The 21,588-nt window shown below is 40.0% G+C and overlaps 1 protein-coding gene across 1 annotated transcript in view; it reads left to right on the top strand.

Moving 5' to 3' along the window:
- Window positions 1-21,588, top strand: part of LOC104606855 (uncharacterized) — a 73,217-nt gene that overhangs the window by 7,841 nt on the left and 43,788 nt on the right. The gene's annotated exons all lie outside the window — the stretch shown is intronic.

The raw sequence follows: 21,588 nt of genomic DNA, 5'->3' as shown, positions 1-21,588 counted from the left end.
GAGGAAGAGAGAAGACACTGCTGCACTCACCAGACTAACCCAAACTCTTCCAAACCTGAACCGCCCTCCTTTAGCAGTCACAAGACACCTTTCAAGAACAGAGCGCCACACCCAAGCTTCACCTTTCCTGGTAACCTCGAAAATCTCTAGTCGGCTAGGGTTTTGGACTGCAGCAAAACAACATCACTTCTTGGCAAAATTTAGCCAGAACTAAACTCTCCAAACCCTTCTACCAACTAGGCAAGTGATTCTATATACTATAGAGAACCTATCTCTCCATACACTCTTGATTTTAGAGTGTACAGGAACAAAGAAAAAGAAGGAAGAGGAACTGAACCTGCTCTAATACCAAGATGTAAATCAGTCCTCTAATACCAAGACTAAACTTAGTGATTAGCAGAACAAAACAGATCTGAATAATTGTATAAGAGAGGAAGATGGTAAGAGAAGAAGAAGTTGAATTAATCACCCTTCTCCTCTAACCCTATTTTATTAATCTCTAAAAAATTGATGATGACAAGTATACCCTTAAGTGGGCCGCCAGCTTGGCAGTTACATAAAGAAAATAAAATAAGAACAAATAACAGGCCCATTAAGTGAGGCCCATCAACATAAAATAAAAGATAAAATAAAGGATATCACATGAAAGGCTGTTAGGGCCCATTCGGCCCAGTCTCTTTACAGATACGATTCATGATTCGATTTGATTCAACTTTCTCTACGATTTACAATACGATTCATGATTCAATTTGATTCAACTTTCTCTACGATTTACGATACGATTATGAGTTGAAAACATTCGAGTTACAATGAAACTCAAATAAATCATAAAATATATATTAATAACAACAAGAACAAGGTATATATGACCATAAATAAGTTATTTAAACATTGAAAACTTACTTCTTAATCTTATATTTCCTAACCCAAGGCCTCCATCATCTCTACTCCTAGAAACCACCTCCCACTTCACTAAGTGATCATTCTTAGTATCCCTTGGTTCCCACAAGAAATCCCTCATTATCTTCTCTAACCAGTTAGCTACTTTCATTGGTACTCTAAAGGTAGACAGGAAATAAACTGGCAGGTTGGCTAAGGTTGACTTGATTAAGGTTATCCTACACCCTAAAGAGATGTAATTCCTCTTTCAATTACAGGGTACCGAAAACTCTCAACCATTGGGTTCCCTCCCAGCAGTTGCCCCAAATATTGTAAGGGCCAGCCCCCATTTCACACCCCAAAATCCTAACTAGGGAATCCACCTCCTCTTTGCCTAGATTGAGCCCTGCCACACAACTTTTTCCCCAATTCACTTTATGATTGGACTTCCTTTCAAATTGAAGCACTAGACTCTTTAAGTTCCGTAGTTCCCCTTCCTCCCCGTCACAAAACAAGATGATGTCATCTGCAAATTGTAAGTGTGTGACCACCACCTCCTCCCTACCAATCCTCCAACCTCTTATCAAATTGTTAGCATCGGCCCTCGAAATCATGGCACTCAACACATCAGCTACTAGGGTAAAGAGGAATGGGGACAATGGATCTCCTTGCCTAATACCCCTCTTTGCAGGAAAGAAACCCCTAGCTACACCATTCACCAATATTGAGAAATGACATGAAGAAATGCATCCCTTTACCCAACTGCACCATCTCTCCCCAAACCCTCTCTGCTTGAGAACCTCTAGTAAAAATTCCTAGTCCACCATGTCATATGCCTTCTCAAGATCCAATTTGCAAACCAACCCCTTTTTCTTTTTCTTCCTCTTCACCTCAACACATACATTGGCAATAAGTATTTGATCTACAATTTGCCTTCCTTCTACAAAGGCCCCTTGATACGGTGAGATTAGAGACGAGAGGATCTTTTTGAATCTTAGCACTAGGACCTTAGAGATGATCTTATACATGCTTCCCACCAGGCTTATAGGTCTGAAATCCTTTGGTTGGAGAGCGTCCTTCTTCTTAGGAACCAAAGCAATAAAAGTTGCATTTGCTCCCGAGTTAAATTTGCCTCTCTCATAGAACTCTTCAAAAACCTCCAACAAATCCTCTCTAATTATCTCCCAACAATCTTGATAGAAGGCCATCGAAAAACCATCAGGCCTAGGAGCTTTAGCTCGATCCATGGAAAAGATTGCATTTCTCACTTCTTGGGCCTCAAATCTTCTTTCCAAAGATTCCAACAAGACACTATCTTCCACCCTCCACTCCAAGTCCTCTAAGTTCTCACTAGGTCTCCCTGGGTTGTCATACACTAATTTGAAGTGATTAACCAAAGCTTGAGCTATATCATCTTTCCTTGTCAGCAATTGCCCATCCCACTCCAATTTTGAAATAGAATTCTTCCTTCTCCTCCCATTTGCCAACGAATGAAAAAGCCTTGTATTGATGTCTCCTTCCTTTAGCCATTTGCACCTGGATTTTTGCCTCCAACTTATCTCTCCTTCCTAAGATCTTCCAGTTCTTGTTTCAAATTCCATCTTTCCACCCTATCCTCTTCCCCCAGCCTTCTTACAGCTTCTAGTCCATCTAGCTCCTGCACTCTTTGACTGATTTCCACTTTCCTTTGCTCTAATCTACCAAAAACCTCTTTATTCCAAATCTTGAGTCTAGCTTTCAGGAGTTGTAGTTTCCTGTAAAACCTATACCCCTTCCATTGGAATTCCACTTGGTCCACTTCCCACCATTCTTTTACCTTAGCTAGAAACTCTGGATGAAGTAACCCCATGTTTTCAAACCTGAAAGGGCACGGGCCTCCATCTAGTCTTTCTTGAGACAACCTGATTGGGCAATGATCTGAAATAGGTCTCAACAATGTTGTAACACCTAAAATCCCCCATTCAGCTTCCCAATCCACTGTAAAGAGGAACCTATCCAATCGACAATAGGTAGGGTTTTCTTGGAAGTTTGACCATGTAAAATTTGCTTGCTGAAGAGGGAGGTCCCACAATGCAAAATTCTTCACAAAGAGATTAAACTTCCTCATGCTAGATGTAATCCTATGACTCGGGTTATTGGACTCGTTTAAGAATCTTATTACGTTGAAATCCCCACCCAAACACCAAGGGCCATCCCACAAACCCCTAACAGCTGCTAGTTCTTCCCAGAAACCTTCCCTTTCCCTCTAAGAGGTGGGACCATAGACATTAGTTAGCACCCAAGCCCACCCATCTTCCTTTCTCTTCAATTTTATTGACACGGAGAAGTTCCCAATTAATTCTTCTTCACACTCCCAGTCTTCATTTCTCCATAAAGTGATAATTCCCCCTGAAGCTCCCCACGATTGTGCAAAGGCCCAACTCAAATTTCTTGTTGACCAAATGCTCCTCACCCATTTCTCGTCCACCTCAGACAATTTTGATTCTTGTATTAAGACCACATCTGGCTTTTCTCTTCTCAAGAAGTCTTTGATCACTCACCTTTTCTTTGAACTCCCCAAACCTCTTACATTCCAGCTTATTAACTTCATGGACAAACATTTCAGGTAGCCCCAACCAAACCACCCTCTTTACTCCTTTTTTTCTATCCTTCCTACCCCCACTCGCTTTATCATAAACCACCCCACTCTTCAACCTCTCCACCTCACTCAGCTTTTTCTTCCTCTTCTTAGAAAGCTCTCCTACCTTCTTACTAGACTCTTCCACCTTAATTCCTTCTAGTTTCTTACCTGACCCCTTCTTCTTTTTTCATTGTCCTTTTGATTTTCCACTGTATCCACTTTTCTCCACTGTATTGGGAAATTGAATAATCTCCTCCTCAACCCTACCCTCTTTCACATTCAGCTCCTCTTCCATTCTGATTCTAAATAGTTCCAAGATCAACTCCCAAATTTTGTCCCTAGTTCTCTCTCTTATGCTTCTGAATTTATCTCCCCCACTACCTCTGTCACTTGTCCTGAATCAAACGAATTGGCAGACTTTAAAGCTGGGCTGGAATCACCTGTAGGCCAGACACACACAGGACTTGGGGAAACAGAGTTAGTAACCAAAAACTGAACCTAAAAACAATCCAAACCTTGGGAGGAAGAAGACACAATATGAGTTGCTAGAATAGCCTGAACCCCTTTTGTTTGACTTTCACTGGGAATAGGTCCCTCAAAAACAATCTCTGGATTGATTGCAGTGGGAAGCGAGCAGTTTATAGCTCTGCTTGGAGGAACCAGATTGCCAACACACACCGTACAAGCACCCATTCCCTGGTCTTTACAAAGGATTGATTCCGCTTTTCTCCCTGTTTCGGTTTTCTCCTCACCCGAGCCTGTTTTCATTCTTTCCAACTCCTTTCTAGGCCGAAGCAACTATTTTATAATTATAACCTCAAAAAATGAAGAATATAACACTTTTTTATAACACACTGCAAAAAAGTGCTTTGCGATTTGGCAAGGCGAGCCCCCAAGGGAGCATTGTTGGCTAGTCGTTGCCTTGACAACTATGGTCTTGTACTTATACATGTTGGAATAGAAATGTGTGAGCAAAGGAGTCAAAAATGGATTTTTTTATAGTGTAATCACAAGTGGTGGCTAGATAGTTAAGGTGCCACTTTTTGATATTAATGACAAGGGGTCATGTCTTATTACTTGCCTTTTATTCAAAATATATACTTTATTAATCAATATATACATTAAAGATACATAGATTAGAACAAAAAACATGATAGATTAATGGTCACATGCTAAAACACATTCACCCCACAAAGCCCACCACCAAAACCTAAATTAGTAGGAACCCTATCCCGTCCTATATTACTACCTCTTCCTCTAGTGACCATAAATTTCCCTCTCCTCCCCCCTTCTTATAGGAAGTTGAATCCTTCTGTATTTCTAAGGTTCCTGTTATTTATAACATCTTTGACTTAAAGAAGAGGTTTTTCTCAAGCATATATTGTACCGTAATGGTATGACCTCATTTTAATTTGGTAATACTCCATTATTGCCTTATTCTAGGAGTGGTAGAACCCCGGGTTTTTGTTAAAGAAGAGAAGCAAGATTCTATCTTTTTCAATGATAAGCAAAAAATATTGTATACAAAATGTCAAAAGGTGAAAAGATTAGGCCCCTTGGAGTTTTCAAGAAGGTAAGGGATTGGAGTTCGTGCAGGCAGGTCAGTGGAGGAGATCCTTGAAGATAGAAGCAAAAAATTTTCTGTTCGAAGAGATGAGAATCAAGGGGAAGGTAAGCCTGAAGGTAAGGGAAGCGAAAAAGGGTACAATATTGCTGGAAGGATTAGAAGTGATCAAGTGGCTAAGAGAGTTCATAGCTGGAGCCTGTTCAAAATGTAAGCAGATAAACTGGTAGGATTTTTGTACATTAGAAGGGAGAAGATATGTTGTTGAATGTAAGAGGAATAGAAAAGGCTTCTTCATAGCTTTGTCTGAATTTTTTGGTAAGGGACGAAGGCAACTGGTGTGTCTACCAGCAGGAAAACAGAGCCAAGGATGGGGGGAAGTTGACTGGTTGCTGAAAGAGTTTTTAGCTCAAAGAGTATCAAATGATGAAAAAGCCTCCATAAGGGAGGAGAAGGCATATCTCAGCAACAGAAGGGTAGAACAAGGGCCAGTGGTCATGGCAAAAACAAAAGGCCAATGCAGAATGGTGGGAGGTCTAGAGAGAGAAGAGTGGGATAGTAAGTCTGTGATACAAGCCAATGAAAAGGTTAATGATTGAAGGAGGGTAGCTGGCTTACTGGCAACCAGGTTGAAGCTGAAGAGTGTCTTCATAGTAACCCCCTTCGATAACTGTAAAGCCCTCCTAGATCCAGTAGAGAATGAATTGGAAATATCAACTATCAATATTCAGGCTGATTTCGGATCATTCACAGCCTTTAAATGGAATCCAACATCCAACTCCAAGGATTTCTTTGTCGAAGATGGTGTGGTGGTGCGTGTAATAGGCTTGCCGTTTCATCCGTGGAAACAAGAAGTAGAAGAGTCTATAGCAGTATTGTGTGGAGGAATCTTGAAAGGAGCTTTCTGGGGTGATCTTTATTCAGTAGCAATCCTGCTAAGTGGTGTGAAGCCAGAAGACATTCCACGAAAGGTAGAGGTACGAACAGAGTGGAGTTTTGTCTCTGTGTGGCTAGCATCCTCCATTGAAGTAGGGCTGTGGAAGGAGGCTCATATGGTAGGAGGGGAAGGAATGTTTCACTAAAAAGGGCCAACAAATTCTGGGAAGCCAAAAAGCTTTGGGGCAGATGGAAGGTCAAGCCTGTAGAAAGCAAGAAAAGGCTATGACAAATGGCAGATCTTTTGCGCAGGTGGTGTCAGGGGAAATAGACAAAAATATACCAGTGTTTAAAGGGAGAGGGCTGAACCAGCAACCTCAGACTGATACAAAAGGGAGGGTTGCTGGTTTGACCATTAAAACAAGGGGCATGACTTGTTAAGAGGTCACATGGGAGGAAAAGACTTAGAAAATGGGCCCAGTCGAGTGGATCCCTTTTCTGGTGGGCCGGAGAAGGCAACTCAAGTAAAGGTTTTAAAGTTGGGTTCTTATGTTACAAGTTTTGAGCCCAAGACCCATTACAAGACAAGTGGGCCAAGGGACCTTTTAAGTAAGATGTGACTGGGAGGAGGGATGAGTTGATAGATGAGATTTAGCGTCTATCTTCTTTTACCTCGAATCCCTCCTTTCGGTCGAACAGTTCAGGTGCAAAATCTCAAGACACTCAGTCTCGAGGCTCTTTACAGTGGGGTCCCATCCAACCTAGTGAACCGTCTCTCACCAGATAGGCACAACCCGAGATACCTGAAGCCTAGTGATTTGAACAGAATAGGGTTTGAAGATTGGTTGAGTGAACAAAACAGCAGCGACGATTCTGATAGAGACGAAATTGTAAGTCTAGGAAGTCTGTCTCCGAAAGCAACAATGATTTACTTGAAATACAAAGTTTGCATACAGAGCTATTGTTTTTAGAGGAAGAGATTGAAGAGGCAAGTGGTGGGAAGACTAGAAATGGCGAAGAAAATGGTACTAAAATTGTGAAAACTCCTCTTCCCTTCGTTGAGGGAGCTGACCCCGAGTCTAATGAATTACAGGATGTTGGTGGAGAGGGACAAGAATTGGCTGTGAGGATGGATGTGGGTATTCCAGTGTCAGAAACATAGAGAAAGGATTTCCAAGTGGTTAGGTCGTCAGGAAGTGATTTTTTCACTATGTCTACTTCACAACTTTGTCCAAAAAGGGGAAAGGCCTTAAAACCATTTGTCGCCTGTTGGCAACTCAATTCCAGTGATTCTAGCCCAACCCCCGTCCTACCAGGTATTGGTGTCAATTCTTTTTTAGGTACTGACTTGTGTGCTATGCCTGCAACAGATATTCCAGCTTCCCATCCAGGAGGTTCTGATGCGATAGAGAGGGTGATAGTGGAAGGAGAGAGGGTGATGGAAGGAAGTAGTAAGGGGGAGGCGGACAGAATTTGGAAGTTGATCTGTACAATGATGTAGGAACTAAAAAAAGGAGGGATTCTTAGAGAGATGCTGTAGCCAAAATAAGTGTGAGCAGTGTAAAATTCTTCTTCAGACATTGGCTGGAAAGGATGGAGAAAAGAAAGATGATGGTTGTTGTATTAGGAAGGGGGGGGGGGGGGAGGAACAAAGAAGAAAAAAAGATCTGAAGTGGAAAGGCTAATCTCAGATATTGAGGGAGATTTAGAATTTAGTTGTAGAGGGGATAGGAGGAAGGGCCTAAAATGAGGAGATTATGGCCTTTTCATGGGTGTTTTTGCTATTTTGTCTCGGTGAAAATTATTAGTTGGAATGTAAGAGGGTTAGTGAGTGCAAGAAAGAGAAGGGTGATCAAAGACCTACTCCGAAGGGAAAAACCCAATATTGTGTTGTTACAAGAATCCAAAATGGTGGAATTAGATGGGAGATGGGTGAGGAGTTTTTGGAGGTCTAGAGGTTTAGGTTGGAGTTCGTCTCCTTCTTGGGGAGCCTCGGGAGGGATTGTAACACTGTGGAGGGAGGATGTGGTGGAAGTAGTGGAAGAATTGATAAGCAGATTCTTAGTTTCCATTAAGTGTAAGAATGTAGAGGATGGGTGTGTATGGGTCTTAACCAATGTTTATGGCCCTAATTCCTATAGAGAGAGGAATGAGATGTGGGAGGAACTATATGCAATCAAGGGGCTATGGGATGGCCCTTGGTGCCTGGGCGGGGATGTTAATGTCATTAGATTCTTTGATGAAACCAATAATCCCCAATAGGTAATTACAACAAGCATGGGGAAATTTAATGGTTTTATTGAAGAATGTGAATTGAAGGAAATACCTTTGCTGCAAGCCAATTACACTTGGTTCAACCTTCAGGAAACCCCTTTGTGTTCGAAGTTGGACAAGTTCTTATTTAACCTAGCCTGAGAGAGAATAGTTTGGAAAACTTGGTTGCTAGAGCGTTACCTAGGGTCACCTTTGATCACTGTCCTATCCAGATAGGTACTGAGCTTTTTCCTATAGGACCCAAGCTTTTTAGATTCGAAAATATGTGGCTTACCCATCCAGATTTTGTGAAAAAAGTGAAGGAATTGCAGGGTGAGGAGGAGAGGGGGGTAAGATGGAAGGGGATCAAGTTTCATAAGAAATTAAAAAAGTTGAGAGGCAAAATAAAAGAGTGGAATAGAGATCATTTTGGTAGAATTAAGGAGCAAAAATTGTGCCTAATCTCTCGAATAGAAAACTTGGATGTAAAGGAATCTCAAAATGGGTTGATCGAGGAGGACAGAGTGTTAAGGAGAAAATTGAAAAAGGATTTGGAAGAGGTGTTACTGAGGGAAGAAATCAGTTGGAGACAAAAATCTAGACACAAGTGGATTAAGGAAGGCGATGGGAACACTAGATTTTTCCATGATTTGGCAAATGGGAGACGAAGAAAGAATCATGTGACCAAGTTAGAGATAGGAGGGGAGGTGATTACCAACCAGGATGACATAGCCGGGAAATTTGTGGACCACTTCATCAAATCGATTTATAGAAGACCTGTGAGTGAGAGAGCAGTTGTGGAAGGGGTGGAATGGCCAAGAATTGATGACGAAATGGCAAGGTGGCTGGAAAGGGATTTCGAGGAAGAAGAGATTAAGAAAGCTGTCTTTCTAATGGATAAATCCAAGGCTCTAGGTCAAGATGGCTTTTGCAATGGGTTTTTGTCAAGACTGTTGGGAGGTGTTGAAAGAGGATTTAGTTGAAGTCTTTAAGGAATTTGCAGACAATCACATTATAAGCCTTGGAATTAATGCCACCTTTTTGGCCTTGATACCTAAGAAGAATGATGCCAACCACCCAAAGGATTATAGGCCTATTAGTTTGGTGACAAGCATCTATAAAATTCTGGCTAAAGTGCTCTCGTTGAGGATCATAACAGTTCTCCCTTCTATCATTAGTGAAACCTAGGGGCTTTCATTCAAGGGCGACAAATAACAGACCAGATATTAATTGTGAATGCGTGTGGAGGAGATGAAAAGGTCTAGGAAGAGAGGTTTCATTTGTAAATTGGATCTTGAAAAGGCCTATGATTTGGTGGACTGGGAGTTTCTATTAGAGGTTATGTGAAACTGTAGATTTGGGGACAAGTGGTGTAGTTGGATATTTGGGTGTATCAATACGTGTCACTACTCTATTCTGGTAAATGGTATGGTGAGGGACTTTTTTCCAGCTTGTAGGGGTGTCAGGCAAGGGGATCCACTCTCATCCTTCCTTTTTACCTTAGTAGCTAATGTGATTAGTAGGATCATTACTAAGGCTGACAGTAAATATGCCATTAGGGGTTGGAGAATAGGGAGACACCAAGTCCCCATCACCCACCTTCAGTTTGTAGATCACCTAATGATCTTTTGTGAAGGAGGTTTTAGCGAAAAGGTAGCAAACCTAAAGGAGCTAATCAAAGGATTTGAAAGTATTTCTAATTTGAGAATAAATTTGGAAAAGAGCTGCATAGTGGGTATAAATTTGGAGGTAGGGGAAGTCGAGGCTATTGCGGAGTGTCTTGAGTGTTCCACCTCTGCTTGGCCTATGTCATACATAGGGCTTCCTTTAGGGGCAAATCCTAGGGAGAGTAGATTTTGGACCCCAGTGATAGAAAAGTTTGAGAAGAGATTAGCCTCATGGAAGAGGAATTATGTTTCTTTAGGAGGGAGAATTACCCTAATAAGAGCTACCTTGGCTAAGTTACCTACCTATTTTTTGTCTGTATTTAGGATACCAGTTAGGGAAGCTAGGAAACTGGAGAACTTGATGAGAGATTTCTTATGGGAGCTGGGACAAGAAAAGAAGGATCACTTGGTTAATTGGGAAATTGTGTGCAGAATATAAGAAGAGGTGGGTTTGGGACTTGGGAGGGTAACTGGAAAATCAAGCTCTGTTAGGGAAATTGTTGTGGTGATGGCCACTGGAAAGAGAGAGATTGTGGCATGAGGTGGTGGGAAGCATTCATGGGAGGTTAGAGAATGGATTGGATGCTGGTGTATCAAGGTAGGTTAACCTAGCAGCACCTTGGAAGGCCATTCACAACACCCTTCCTCAATTCCTCAATTTTATCAGGTATGAAGTTTGTTCTAGCAACGCTGTTCATTTTTGGGAGGATATTTGGGTAGGAGACACACCTTTAAAGGATCTCTTCCCTTTGCTATTTTCTGTGTTTTTGTACAAAAAAGAGGTGGCCTTAAAATTTGTCTCACCTTTGGGAACACCCTTAGATCCTACTTGGGATTTTGGGTTTCGTAGAGGACTTAGGGATGATGGAATTGAATCTCAAAATTTGTCTTGCTTGGTTGTCTTAATCAGGTTTGTTTGGATCCCTTCAAGCCAGATAAGAGGGTATAGACTCCTAGACCCAATGGAACCTTCACTTGTGGTTCCTTCTTCAAGTCCATCTCTCAACTTTCTACTCACCAACCCTTTCCGTCAAAAGAAATTTGGTGCAGGCTAGTTCCCCCAAAAATTATGACGTTTTGTTGGGAAGTATTCCATGGGAAAGTAAACACTCTAGATAACCTACAAAAGAAAAGACATTTCCTCTGTATTTCTCCTAATTGGTGTATCCTCTGTAGAGTTCATGGTAAGGATTGTTACCACCTATTAATATCTTGTCCCTTTTCTGTAGACCTTTGGGCTTGGCTACTTTCGTTGTTTGGGAGTAGTTGGAGTCTACCAGTAGAAGTTCACATGCTCTTCAACCATTCTACCTTTTGTTGGCCTACAAAAATATGGAGAATTATGTGGAGATGTGCTCGTGCTGCCTTGATTTGGACTCTTTGGGAAGAAAAGGATGCTAGAATTTTTCAAGAAAAGTAAAGGAGCAGTCAGGAATTGAAAGATTGTGTGCTGAATAGGGCAATACTTTGGCTGAAGACCTTGGTAATCTTTCATCAATTCTCATGTAATGACCTTTGGAGAAATTGGTCAGCAGTAGCGGGGTGTTCATCTCTAAAGGACAAATCAATTACAAACTGGTATCCTCCATCTGAAGGCTCACTGAAGTTGAACTTTGATGGAAATAGCATGGGTAATCTTGGATTATCCGGAATGGGGGGTGCTTTTAGAAATGAGAAGGGAGAGATTTTGTTGCTCTACTCAGGTCCCTTAGGAATTGGGGACTCCACCAGGGCAGAACTATTAGCTGCTGTACAAGGGGTGCGATTTGCAAACCAGCTAGGAGTATAGCACCTAACGATTGAGGGGGATTCCAAAGTGGTGGTGGGTTGGTTGAAAAATCTTGAAGAGGCTATGTGGTGTTGCAAGAATGAAATGAAGAAATTTAGTTGGTTGACAAGGAATATGTTGGTCACTATACAGTGGGTGGGGAGATAAGCAGTTACTTTGTCAGATGTGTTAGCCATGCAAGGGGTAAATAGGGAAGAATTGTTTTGGGCTTAGTTGTGATTCTTGCTTTTCTTTCCTAGTTTACTTGTAAGATTCAAGGAGGGGCTGCAGCTTGCGCCTCTCCCTGGGATGTTGTATGAACTCATTCTAAATCTGCTGCTGAATTAATAAATTCATTGTCATTCATCAAAAAAAGGTCACATGCTAAAATATGTAATTAAGAGGTCTTGAGTTCAAATCTTTCTAGTTGCATTTTAACGTTTATAATGATCTAGTGACCCTAGCGGGTTGTAGAAAATTGGCTAGGTTGTTGAAACTCACCCGTATTTCAGAAAAATGAAACTCCAGACTTTAGAAAATGGAATTCCTTCTTGTTCCTAGGTTGAACAGTCTAATCGTCTAGAAAAGCGAAAGGAGAAACCACAAGAGTTTCCCCATGAACATTTGAGATCTCTTTTGTAGATTGAAGACTATATAGATTGGGCGGTGAACACTCCTCTTTGGAGAAAGGTTTAAAGTATTGGAAATGCAAAGTGTATCGGAAAGACAATTTTAAGTGACGTATGGAGAATAATGTTGTCAAAATCTTACAATTTACGATACGGTTCACAATTTGAATCATGAATGCCAAGGGTTTCAATTTGTATCTTTTGTCTGAATTCTTATTTGTAAAAATCTTACGATTTTTGTTTGAATCCTATAATTTGATGCATAAATCTTACGATTTATATGATTTATACAATTTATACGATTTAAGTGGTAAATTCTATTGTTTTAAGTACATATATGGTAGATATAGATTAAAAATAGGATAAAGTGACTCATTTCAGAGTTATCGATAAAAAAGGATAAGGTGACTTTCCTATATATAGTTAGCCTTTTAATATATCTATATTTAAATTTGACAAGTTTGTAAAAATAGAAATAATCTCTCCGATTTACGATACAGATGCAAATCAGTCCTCTAATATCAAGACTAAACTTAGTGATTAGCAGAATAGAACAGATTTGAATAACTGTATAAGAGAGGAAGATGGTGAAGAGAAGAGGTAAGAGAAGAAGAAGTCGAATTAATCACCCTTCTCCTCTAACCCTATTTTATTAATCTCTAAAAAATTGATGATGATAAGTATACCCTTAAGTGGGCAGCCAGCTTGGCAGTTACATAAAGAAAATAAAATAAGAACAAATAACAGGCCCATTAAGTGAGGCCCATCAATATAAAATAAAAGATAAAATAAAGGATATCACACGAAAGGCTGTTAGGGCTCATTCGGCCTAGTCTCTTTACACTCCCCCTCAAGCTGAGCATAGATGTCAATCATGCCCAGCTTGTTTATATAGTGTATCAATTTCCCCCTGGGAACTCCCTTGGTCAAGATATCAGCCAATTGCTCTTCTGATGTGATAAATGGTAAGCAAACTTTTCCTGAAAAGACTCTTTCTCTTATGAAATGCCTATCAACCTTAATGTGCTTAGTTCTGTCATGTTGAACATGATTATGTGCAATGTTGATAGCAGCTTGGTTGTCACAATAAAGCATCATTGGTTTCTCGTAGTCCACCCTCAATTCCTCTAGAAGGGATCGTAGCCATAGTAATTCTGACACACCATGAGCCATTGCCCTGTATTATGTTTTAGTTGAGGATCTAGCAACTACTGATTGTTTCTTACTCCTCTAAGACACAATATTCCCAGCAACCAGAGCACAATAACCAGAGGTGGACCTTCTGTCTTCAATACATCATGCCCAATCTGCAACAGTAAAGGCTTCCAGCTTCATATGACCATGCTTTGCAAATAGAATACCTTTCCTTGGAGTACCTTTCAAGTAGCACAAAACCCTTTCTGCAGCAACTAGACGAGTATCTCTGGGAGAATGCATAAATTGACTGAAATGTGAAATATCATTTATTCTTTTAAGAAAAGAATTTGTCTTGTATCATTTAATGGAATATCAGAAAAATTCTTGTAATGTCCTAAAATTTTATACATTAAATATATTATTGTGTATCAATGAAATGTGAAATATCATTGACATATAGACAATATGTCAGAGATATGAAAAAAAATTCCTAGATAATTTCGTATTGTCCCTGGAAAAATGTGAGACCTTATTCCTTGAGCAAATTCTCTCCTTCAACTCCACCTTTCCAAATAGGTCTTTATTCCAAGCTTTTATTTTTTCTTTTAATCTCTTTAAACTCCTCGAGAAACTAACACCTTTCTTCAATCCCTTACGAGCTACCTCTTGCCACCAAACTTCAACAAAAGTTGGATCCTCCAACCACATGTTTTCAAACCTAGGCAAATCAGACAATGATTTGAAGTCACTCTAGGTACTCTAGAGGCTAGATTCTCCCACATTTCCTCCCAATTTGTTTTAGAACAATTTGGAGATTCTTGATAGTTCGCCCATGTGAAGTCAGCTTGTAGCAATGAATCATACTTTTGGTGATTTTCTTGTTTCAATAATTTGTTTTGTTGAAAAACAGACCACTTTGAGTCACCACCTAAGCACCAAGGTCCTTCTCACAAGCTTCTAATTGTACTCAACTCTTCCCAAAACTGAACCCTTTCTCTATAGGAGTTTGGCCTGTAAACAATTTTCAAATCCCTTTCCTTACCATCATCCACTCTTTTGTTTTTAATTGAAATTGAGAACTGTCCTATTAACTCCATGCATTCTCTCCTCATTTTTTCAAATAGTCAAGATGCCACCAGAAGCTCCCCTAGACAGGGCAAAAGCCCAACTCAAGCCCTTAGCACTCCAAATATTTCCAATCCATCTCCTATCCAGCTCCTGTATCTTTGTTTCCTGTAATAAAACCACATCTAGTTTCTCCTTCCTAGGAGTTTTCTTATCATTCTTCTCTTCTTCACACTCCCTAGACCTCTCACATTCCAACTTAATGTCTTCATATTTAAATTATAACTTAAATCCCAAAATTTGCAATCCTATTAAAAGCTTCCCACTCTTCTTTGTTTCCTCTTGCTCTCCTCTTTGTCATAGACTATCTCGCTTATTAGTTTTTCTACCTCACTCTTCTTTTTCCTTCTCCCTTTAGTATTATTGTTTTGAGTTTTAATAATTGGATTTTTGTCAAGAAGAAAGAAAAAGAAAAATTGTCAGTTACATGATGCTCTACCAATTGAGCTAACAGGATTTTCTTGTTACTATGTCTACGGTGTTAATTATTACTCTAATCATGATGTAAAATACTATTTAAGTGGCTAACACACAATATATTTGTAAGAATACCATGGGTGGGGAGATCAGCAAATGCATTAGCTGATTCTCTTCTAAAAAAATAGTTACGTGATACTCTACCAATTGAGCTAACAGGATTTTCTTGTTACTATGATCACGATGTTAATTATTACTCTAATCATGTTGTAAAAGACTATTTAAGTGGCTAACACGTAATATATTTGTAAGAATACAATGGGTGGGGAGATCAACAAGGGGTAGGGAACTTGTGTTCTGGGCTCCAATATAATTTGTTACTTTTTTTGTGTTTTTTATTTTGTACTTTGTCAGAACAGATCGCAGGTCGTGCCTTTATAAAGGATGCTTATGAAGGGGAAATTCATCATATGGATGGCCGAACCATGTTAGATGGTTGGGCGAAATTTCAAAAATTTTCTTTTACTCTTTTGGGAATTGTATTCCTAGTTTTAGAAAAACTGTTTTTTCTAGGATCGTTCTTGCATCGAAACCGGACCAGATTTGAAACCAACAGAAAAAGGGAGAAATATACCTGATACGGAATCCACAAGTGTAGCTCCCAAAGTGGTAGTTTATACCCAAAGAGTGCACGAAACCAATTTCCACTGAATATGGCATAGCTTGAATTAAAGCCGCTTCAACAACATAGTTTTTAGCAAAACTGTGATCCAACACCTTGGACCAAACAAGGGAGGTGAGCATGAATTTTCTCTGTATTTTTCTTGCAAAAGTCCGAGAGGGAACTGATCAATATCAGTCCAAGAAGTAAAGGTCGAATTAGGGTTTCTGGGGCGACAAGAACAGAGAGAAAGAGCTGATAGCAGAGTGATCTGGAGCAGATCGAATTCTCTATTCTTAAACCTTAAGGATCAACACGCCTTATCGAATTAGGAGGTTCCTAATCCAAATCTTTATTTGGATTTGGACTCTTTAAGTGGATCAGGCTTATCCTCTTGTCCTAATGGTTGTTCCAGATCCAAATCTAAACCCATATTCGCCCAAGTCACATGACTGCTTAACCTGTCATGTGACCACTTGATTAATCCAATTAATCTTGGGCTTTAGGCCCATTAAGCAAGTGGCACACATCCCTAGGTAGTTGCTGGCCCATTTGGCTTTCTTTGTATGGCGTGGGACCCCAAACAATGACCACACATAAGCCCATATGGGTTCGGCCCAACTTTTGTGAAAAAGCTTGGCCGAACTAACTGTTAAGTACAGTGAACCCCCGAGTCCATTAATATGGGCTCTTAATGGGCCCAACATTTACATTAAATGATCATTGAGTCTAGCCATCCTATGAAGGCCCAAGGACAATGGACTTAAGTGAGATATCCATCAGGTAAAACAACCCTATATGGTCTCTTACACTTAACCTCTCGGCCTATAATGATTAACCACTGCCCGACAAGGAAGGATCTCTCCCCTGGTTGCAAGGTGCAGTGTTGCACTCTCTGCTCGAATGGGTCTTGGGAATTAAAACCTTTTTACAAACTTTTTTCTTAAAACATAATAAATATATTATTATATAAATATATTTTTGCAAAACAAATCTCAAACAAGTTTGAAATCAACTGGCGACAGTTTTGGTTTTCATTACAGAGAGTGCAGTCCCGATCATTCACTTTGTCCGAAAAAGATGCTGATCCTATCACTATGATCACCCACTCAAGTGAATTCTCAGACTACCCCACTCAAGTGAATTCTCAGACTACCCCACCTAGGTTTTGACCCCCAAAGAATCTCACTGATTGGCATATCAAAGACAACCCAATCCGACACCCAGTGCAGTACCATAATCGAGTCAAGGGGTTATGTGTAACTTTCCAGTTTTGTCCACCAGCCTCCAAGGTCCAGGGCACAACTGGAAATTGGCCCAGGTTTTGTGTTTTGAACAAACACACTGCATGTGCTTCAGGTCCAACCTTGGTAGTTGAGACAGGCTGCCCCAACCTTCTTGGCAACACATCAGTGTCAACCTTGGCAGGATAAACTTCCCCAAGTCTGTCCAATGGCTGAGAACATTCTAAACTAACACGAGTTTCACAAGTGTCCAATTTAAGTGTAATTACATAGAAACACACGAATTATAACATGAATCATTTATGTAGTTTTATTCATTTACAATAAATGCATATGTACATCAATTTGATTAGAGCTAAGGGCATACACTGTCTAACAACTTATATCAGTTTGATTCTATGAATTAATAAATTTGTCTTTACTTGTAAAAAAAGAAAATAAAAGACTACATTGTTTTGTCGGATACTTCTCTGACCTTAAAATCAAAACCTTGCTAGATGCTTGAATGATCAAAGGTGTTTCAATTGCATGCAACTAGGCATGCCTACAAATCTCTTGCACCCTTGGTGGGATGCTTAAAATGAATATAAACAAAGATTCAATATGGAAAATGGAGATCTAAATAATCTAGAAAACTCTGGTGGCGAAGATGAATGTTGGGTGGACTGTAGTGGCTTAGACGATGAAGACTATTGAAAATTCCTCGATTGGTAGCTTTGATGACAATCAAAGAGAGAGGGGCATGGATTTAAAAGACCTAAACACAGAGATACTCTTTATGGAGGAAAGAGATTAGAAGCATGGGAGGAAGCCTTTAACTTAAATAAAGGAAATCCATTTAAACCCACAAACAATTACAGATCTTGAACGAAGGAAGGGCTAAAGGAAACTTTCAGCGGTCAAAGTATACAAGGTGGAGTGACGGTACCCATCGGTCACAATACCTCTGTGTGAGTAGGCTTGAACCTATCCTCTGAGCAAAAAAGATTGTTTGGAAAAGTTTTTCACTTCGTTGTCACCCTCCCACTTTCCCTCAAGTATGATAGTCAATTTGGATTTTGTTACTAATCTGGTGTCTGTGCCTAAAGTAGGTGTTCAAGTGCCCAACTTTGAAACCGATCCAAGAGCCTGTGGTAGCAAAAAAGGGGTGGTGGTGGATGATGAAGAAATTGAAGTTATTGCAGGAGAAGGCGAGGAGGAGCAAGAAAGAATAAGAGGAGAGGTAATCTAGGAGTGAATAATTTCTAGTTTTGAGCAGTTAAAGAGGAAGGATGAGCATTTGCTACTAGATACAGGGGAGAATAAAGGAAATGGAGAGGAAGAAAAGGGTAAGAAGTTATTAGACTCGGAACAAGAATATAGTAAAGAGACCCTAGATGTAGCAAGAGAAGAGATAGAGACTGTAGTAGGCTTCGTGGAGAAACTAGGTGCAAACTGAAAACCCGAATGCTCCAAAAGCCCTCATCAGAAATTCAGATGGTCATAAAAAAGCCAAAAAGAAAAAAAGTTAAAGGAGTTGAATGAGATACTGAGAGGTTGGAGAGGAAAAGGAAGTAAGTAAGGTCTTCCAGCCTTGGAGGTTAAGTTGATGTGATTTCTAATGAAAATTCTGAGTTGGAATGTTAGAGGTCTGAGTTGGCAGAATTTTACAGATGGGCTAGAAGTCTATGGAGATCCAGAGTTCTGAGTTGGGCTATGTCACCTTCTTGGGGAGCTTTAGGAGGAATTATAATGTTGTGGAGACTTGGATAAAATTAAATCAGAAAATAGTTGTTTTCTGATTCAGTTCAGTAGAAAAGTGGAGAAAGAAAGGTTACGAATAGAAGTAGAGAGAGAAGAGAAGAAAGGGTTCGGCAGAATTAATTCTCTAGCTGCCCACTAAATCTTATTTATATTTGTGATCTTTACAAGGATTGTAGTACTTTAATACCCTTACTTAAAAATAAAAGAAAACAAAAAAGGCCCGATAGGCCCAACTATCATAACTGAAAAGTAAATAAATAAACAACAAAAATAAAGTGTGGACTGGAACCCCACACACACTAATAGTCTATCAACTATCTCTACACTCCCCCTCAAGTTGGGAGTAGATATTTGTCATACCCAACTTGCGTAAATCTGTCTTCAACCTGATTTTTGAGACTGCTTTAGTAAAGAAATTAGCTAGCTGCATGTCGGAGGAAACATAGGGAAGACACACTTCTTGAGATGCAACTCGCTCTCGGATAAATGTCTCTCCAACTCGATATGTTTTGTCATGTCATGCTGTATTGGGTTGTGGGCAATGTTAATTGCTTCTTGATTATCACAATACAACATCAGAGGTTTCTCATAGTCAATTCCCAGTTCATCAAGCAAAGATTTCAGCCATAACACTTCTGCAACACTATTGGCCATGGACCTGTATTCAGCTTCAGCACTGGAGCGAGCAACAACATTTTGTTTCTTGCTTCTCCAAGAAACAAGGTTCCCCCTACAAATGCACAATACCCAGATGTAGATCTTCTGTCATCAATGGATCCAGCCCAATCAACATCTATATATACCTCTATTTCATGTAACCACTATTCCTGAAAAGTATGCCTCTCCCTTGGCATTTCTTCAAGTAAACAAGTATTCTTTCCACCGCAAGAAGGTGAGTGGTCCTAGGAGAATGCATGCACTGACTGACAGCATATGAAATGTCTGATCAGATCGTGTTGGGCAGAGATAAAGAAGTTTCCCACCTTATGCACTTATTTTATGGTTCAATTCAATGGGTGCTTCAGCATGCTTTACTATTAACTTTCCAGTTTCTTCCAATAAGTCAATGACATACTTTCTTTGAGAGATGAAAATGCCATGCTTAGATCGAGCTACCTCAATTCCCAGGAAATAGTGCAATTCTCCCAAGTCCTTCACTTCAAATTCTTTGTGAAAATTCTGCTTAAGAGAGTTTCTCACTAATATCACTTCCCGTCACCACAATGTCATCCACACAGATAGCAAGTAAGGTCAAGGAGGAGTCTGTCTTCTTAAAAAAGAGAGTGTGATCTGACTGAGCCTGCATGTAACCAAACTTTTCCTAGGCTAGTCTAAACCTATCAAACCAAGTTCTTGAGATTGTTTCAACCCATATAAAGCCTTCTTTAGTTGACAAACTTTCATTCCTGCTTCTGTACTGTAAAAACCCGGGGGTAACTCTATGTACACCTCCTCCTGCAAATCTCCATTTAGAAAAGCATTCTTGACGTCCATCTGAAATAGTGGCGAAGAGAAGTTTGCATCCATAGATAGCAGGATTCTGATAGTGTTCATCTTGGCAACTGGTGCAAAGGTTTCCATATAGTCTATGCCATAAGTTTGTGTGAATTCCTTTGCAACCAATCTGGCCTTATATTCTCTACAAAACCATCAGCATTATATTTCAATGTAAACACCCATCTTCATCCAATAGGTTTCTTCCTCTCATGTTGGTCAAATAGTTCTCATGTATTGTTCTTAACAAGTGCATCCATCTTTACTTTCATCACTTCTTTCCACTCAGGTATCAAAAGAGCTTCTTGCACTGTTCTGGGTATAGGAGTGGTAGCAATAGTTGCCTCTAAGCTACTTAGGATTACCTTTGGGAGCCAACCCAAAGGGCTAAATAAAATCGACCCTAGCAAATCTCCTTGTGTATTATATATCAGTCTTTAAGATGCCGGAGGGAGTAAGCAGAAAGGAAATTTATCTCTACTAGGGAAGTGGTAATGGAGAATGCCTTAAAGTATGGGGGTCTTGGAATAAGAAATATTCAGAAAGGAAATTTATCTCTACTAGGGAAGTGGTAATGGAGAATGCATTGAAGAAAGAGACAAACTATGGGCAAAGGTGGTGGTGAGTATATATGGGCTCTTGAACAATGGATGGAATGCTGGTTCACTGCATAGGGCTACCTGAGCCTCTCCTTTGAAAGCCATACAAGCGATTCTACCTTGTTTCTTGCCTCTTGTAAGGTATGATTTCAATTTTGGTAATTTAAACAAATTTTGGGATCAGAATTGGTGTGTGAACTCTTCTCTGTATGACTTATTCCCCTCTTTGTATGATTTATCGTGTTTCAAGAATGAGCGTATATCTACTTTCTTAGTCTCTTCAAACTCAACTAAAGGTTTTGATTGGAACCTTCCTTAGAAGGGGAATATGGATTTAGGAGTTGATTGTGTGCTCTCTTTACTCCAACCCTTGAAGGAATTTTCCTTGATCCTGAGAGACTTGGTGAAGGAATTTGGACACCTTCCTCTTCGGGTCTCTTCTCCTGTAACTCGTTCCTCAAAGTTTTAACCCAACCTTCCCTTAGGCTGTGTTTGGTTTGAAGGAAAAGATGGGGAAAGGAAGGGAAAGCCAGGGAAACCTATACAAGGTTTGTACATGTTTTCCTTCCTTTCATTTCCCCTACCTTTTCCTTCAAACTAAACATAGGCTTGCGGCATTATGTTGGGAAGTTGTTCATGAAAGAATAAATACTTTTGACTGGCTACAAAGGAAGAGGAAACTGTGGTGCCTTTCGTTTCTGGTATTTCGGAATGGCTTTTCTCCTTATTTGAATGCAGGTGGACTCCTCTACAAATATCAATAGTCTCTTTAGTCTAACCTCCTGTCCTTGGCCGAGGCGAGGAATATATGCAACATCATGTGGAATAGTGCTAGGGTGGTAGTAATCTGGGCAGTGTGGCAAGAAAGAAATGCAAGGATTTTTACAGAAAAGGAATGAACAAAAGAGGCCT

Source organism: Nelumbo nucifera, chromosome 6 (genome assembly GCF_055504915.1).
Source record: "Nelumbo nucifera cultivar China Antique chromosome 6, China Antique-T2T, whole genome shotgun sequence".
In the NCBI taxonomy this organism is placed as follows: domain Eukaryota; kingdom Viridiplantae; phylum Streptophyta; class Magnoliopsida; order Proteales; family Nelumbonaceae; genus Nelumbo; species Nelumbo nucifera.
This window is presented reverse-complemented; position numbering and strand designations above follow the sequence as displayed.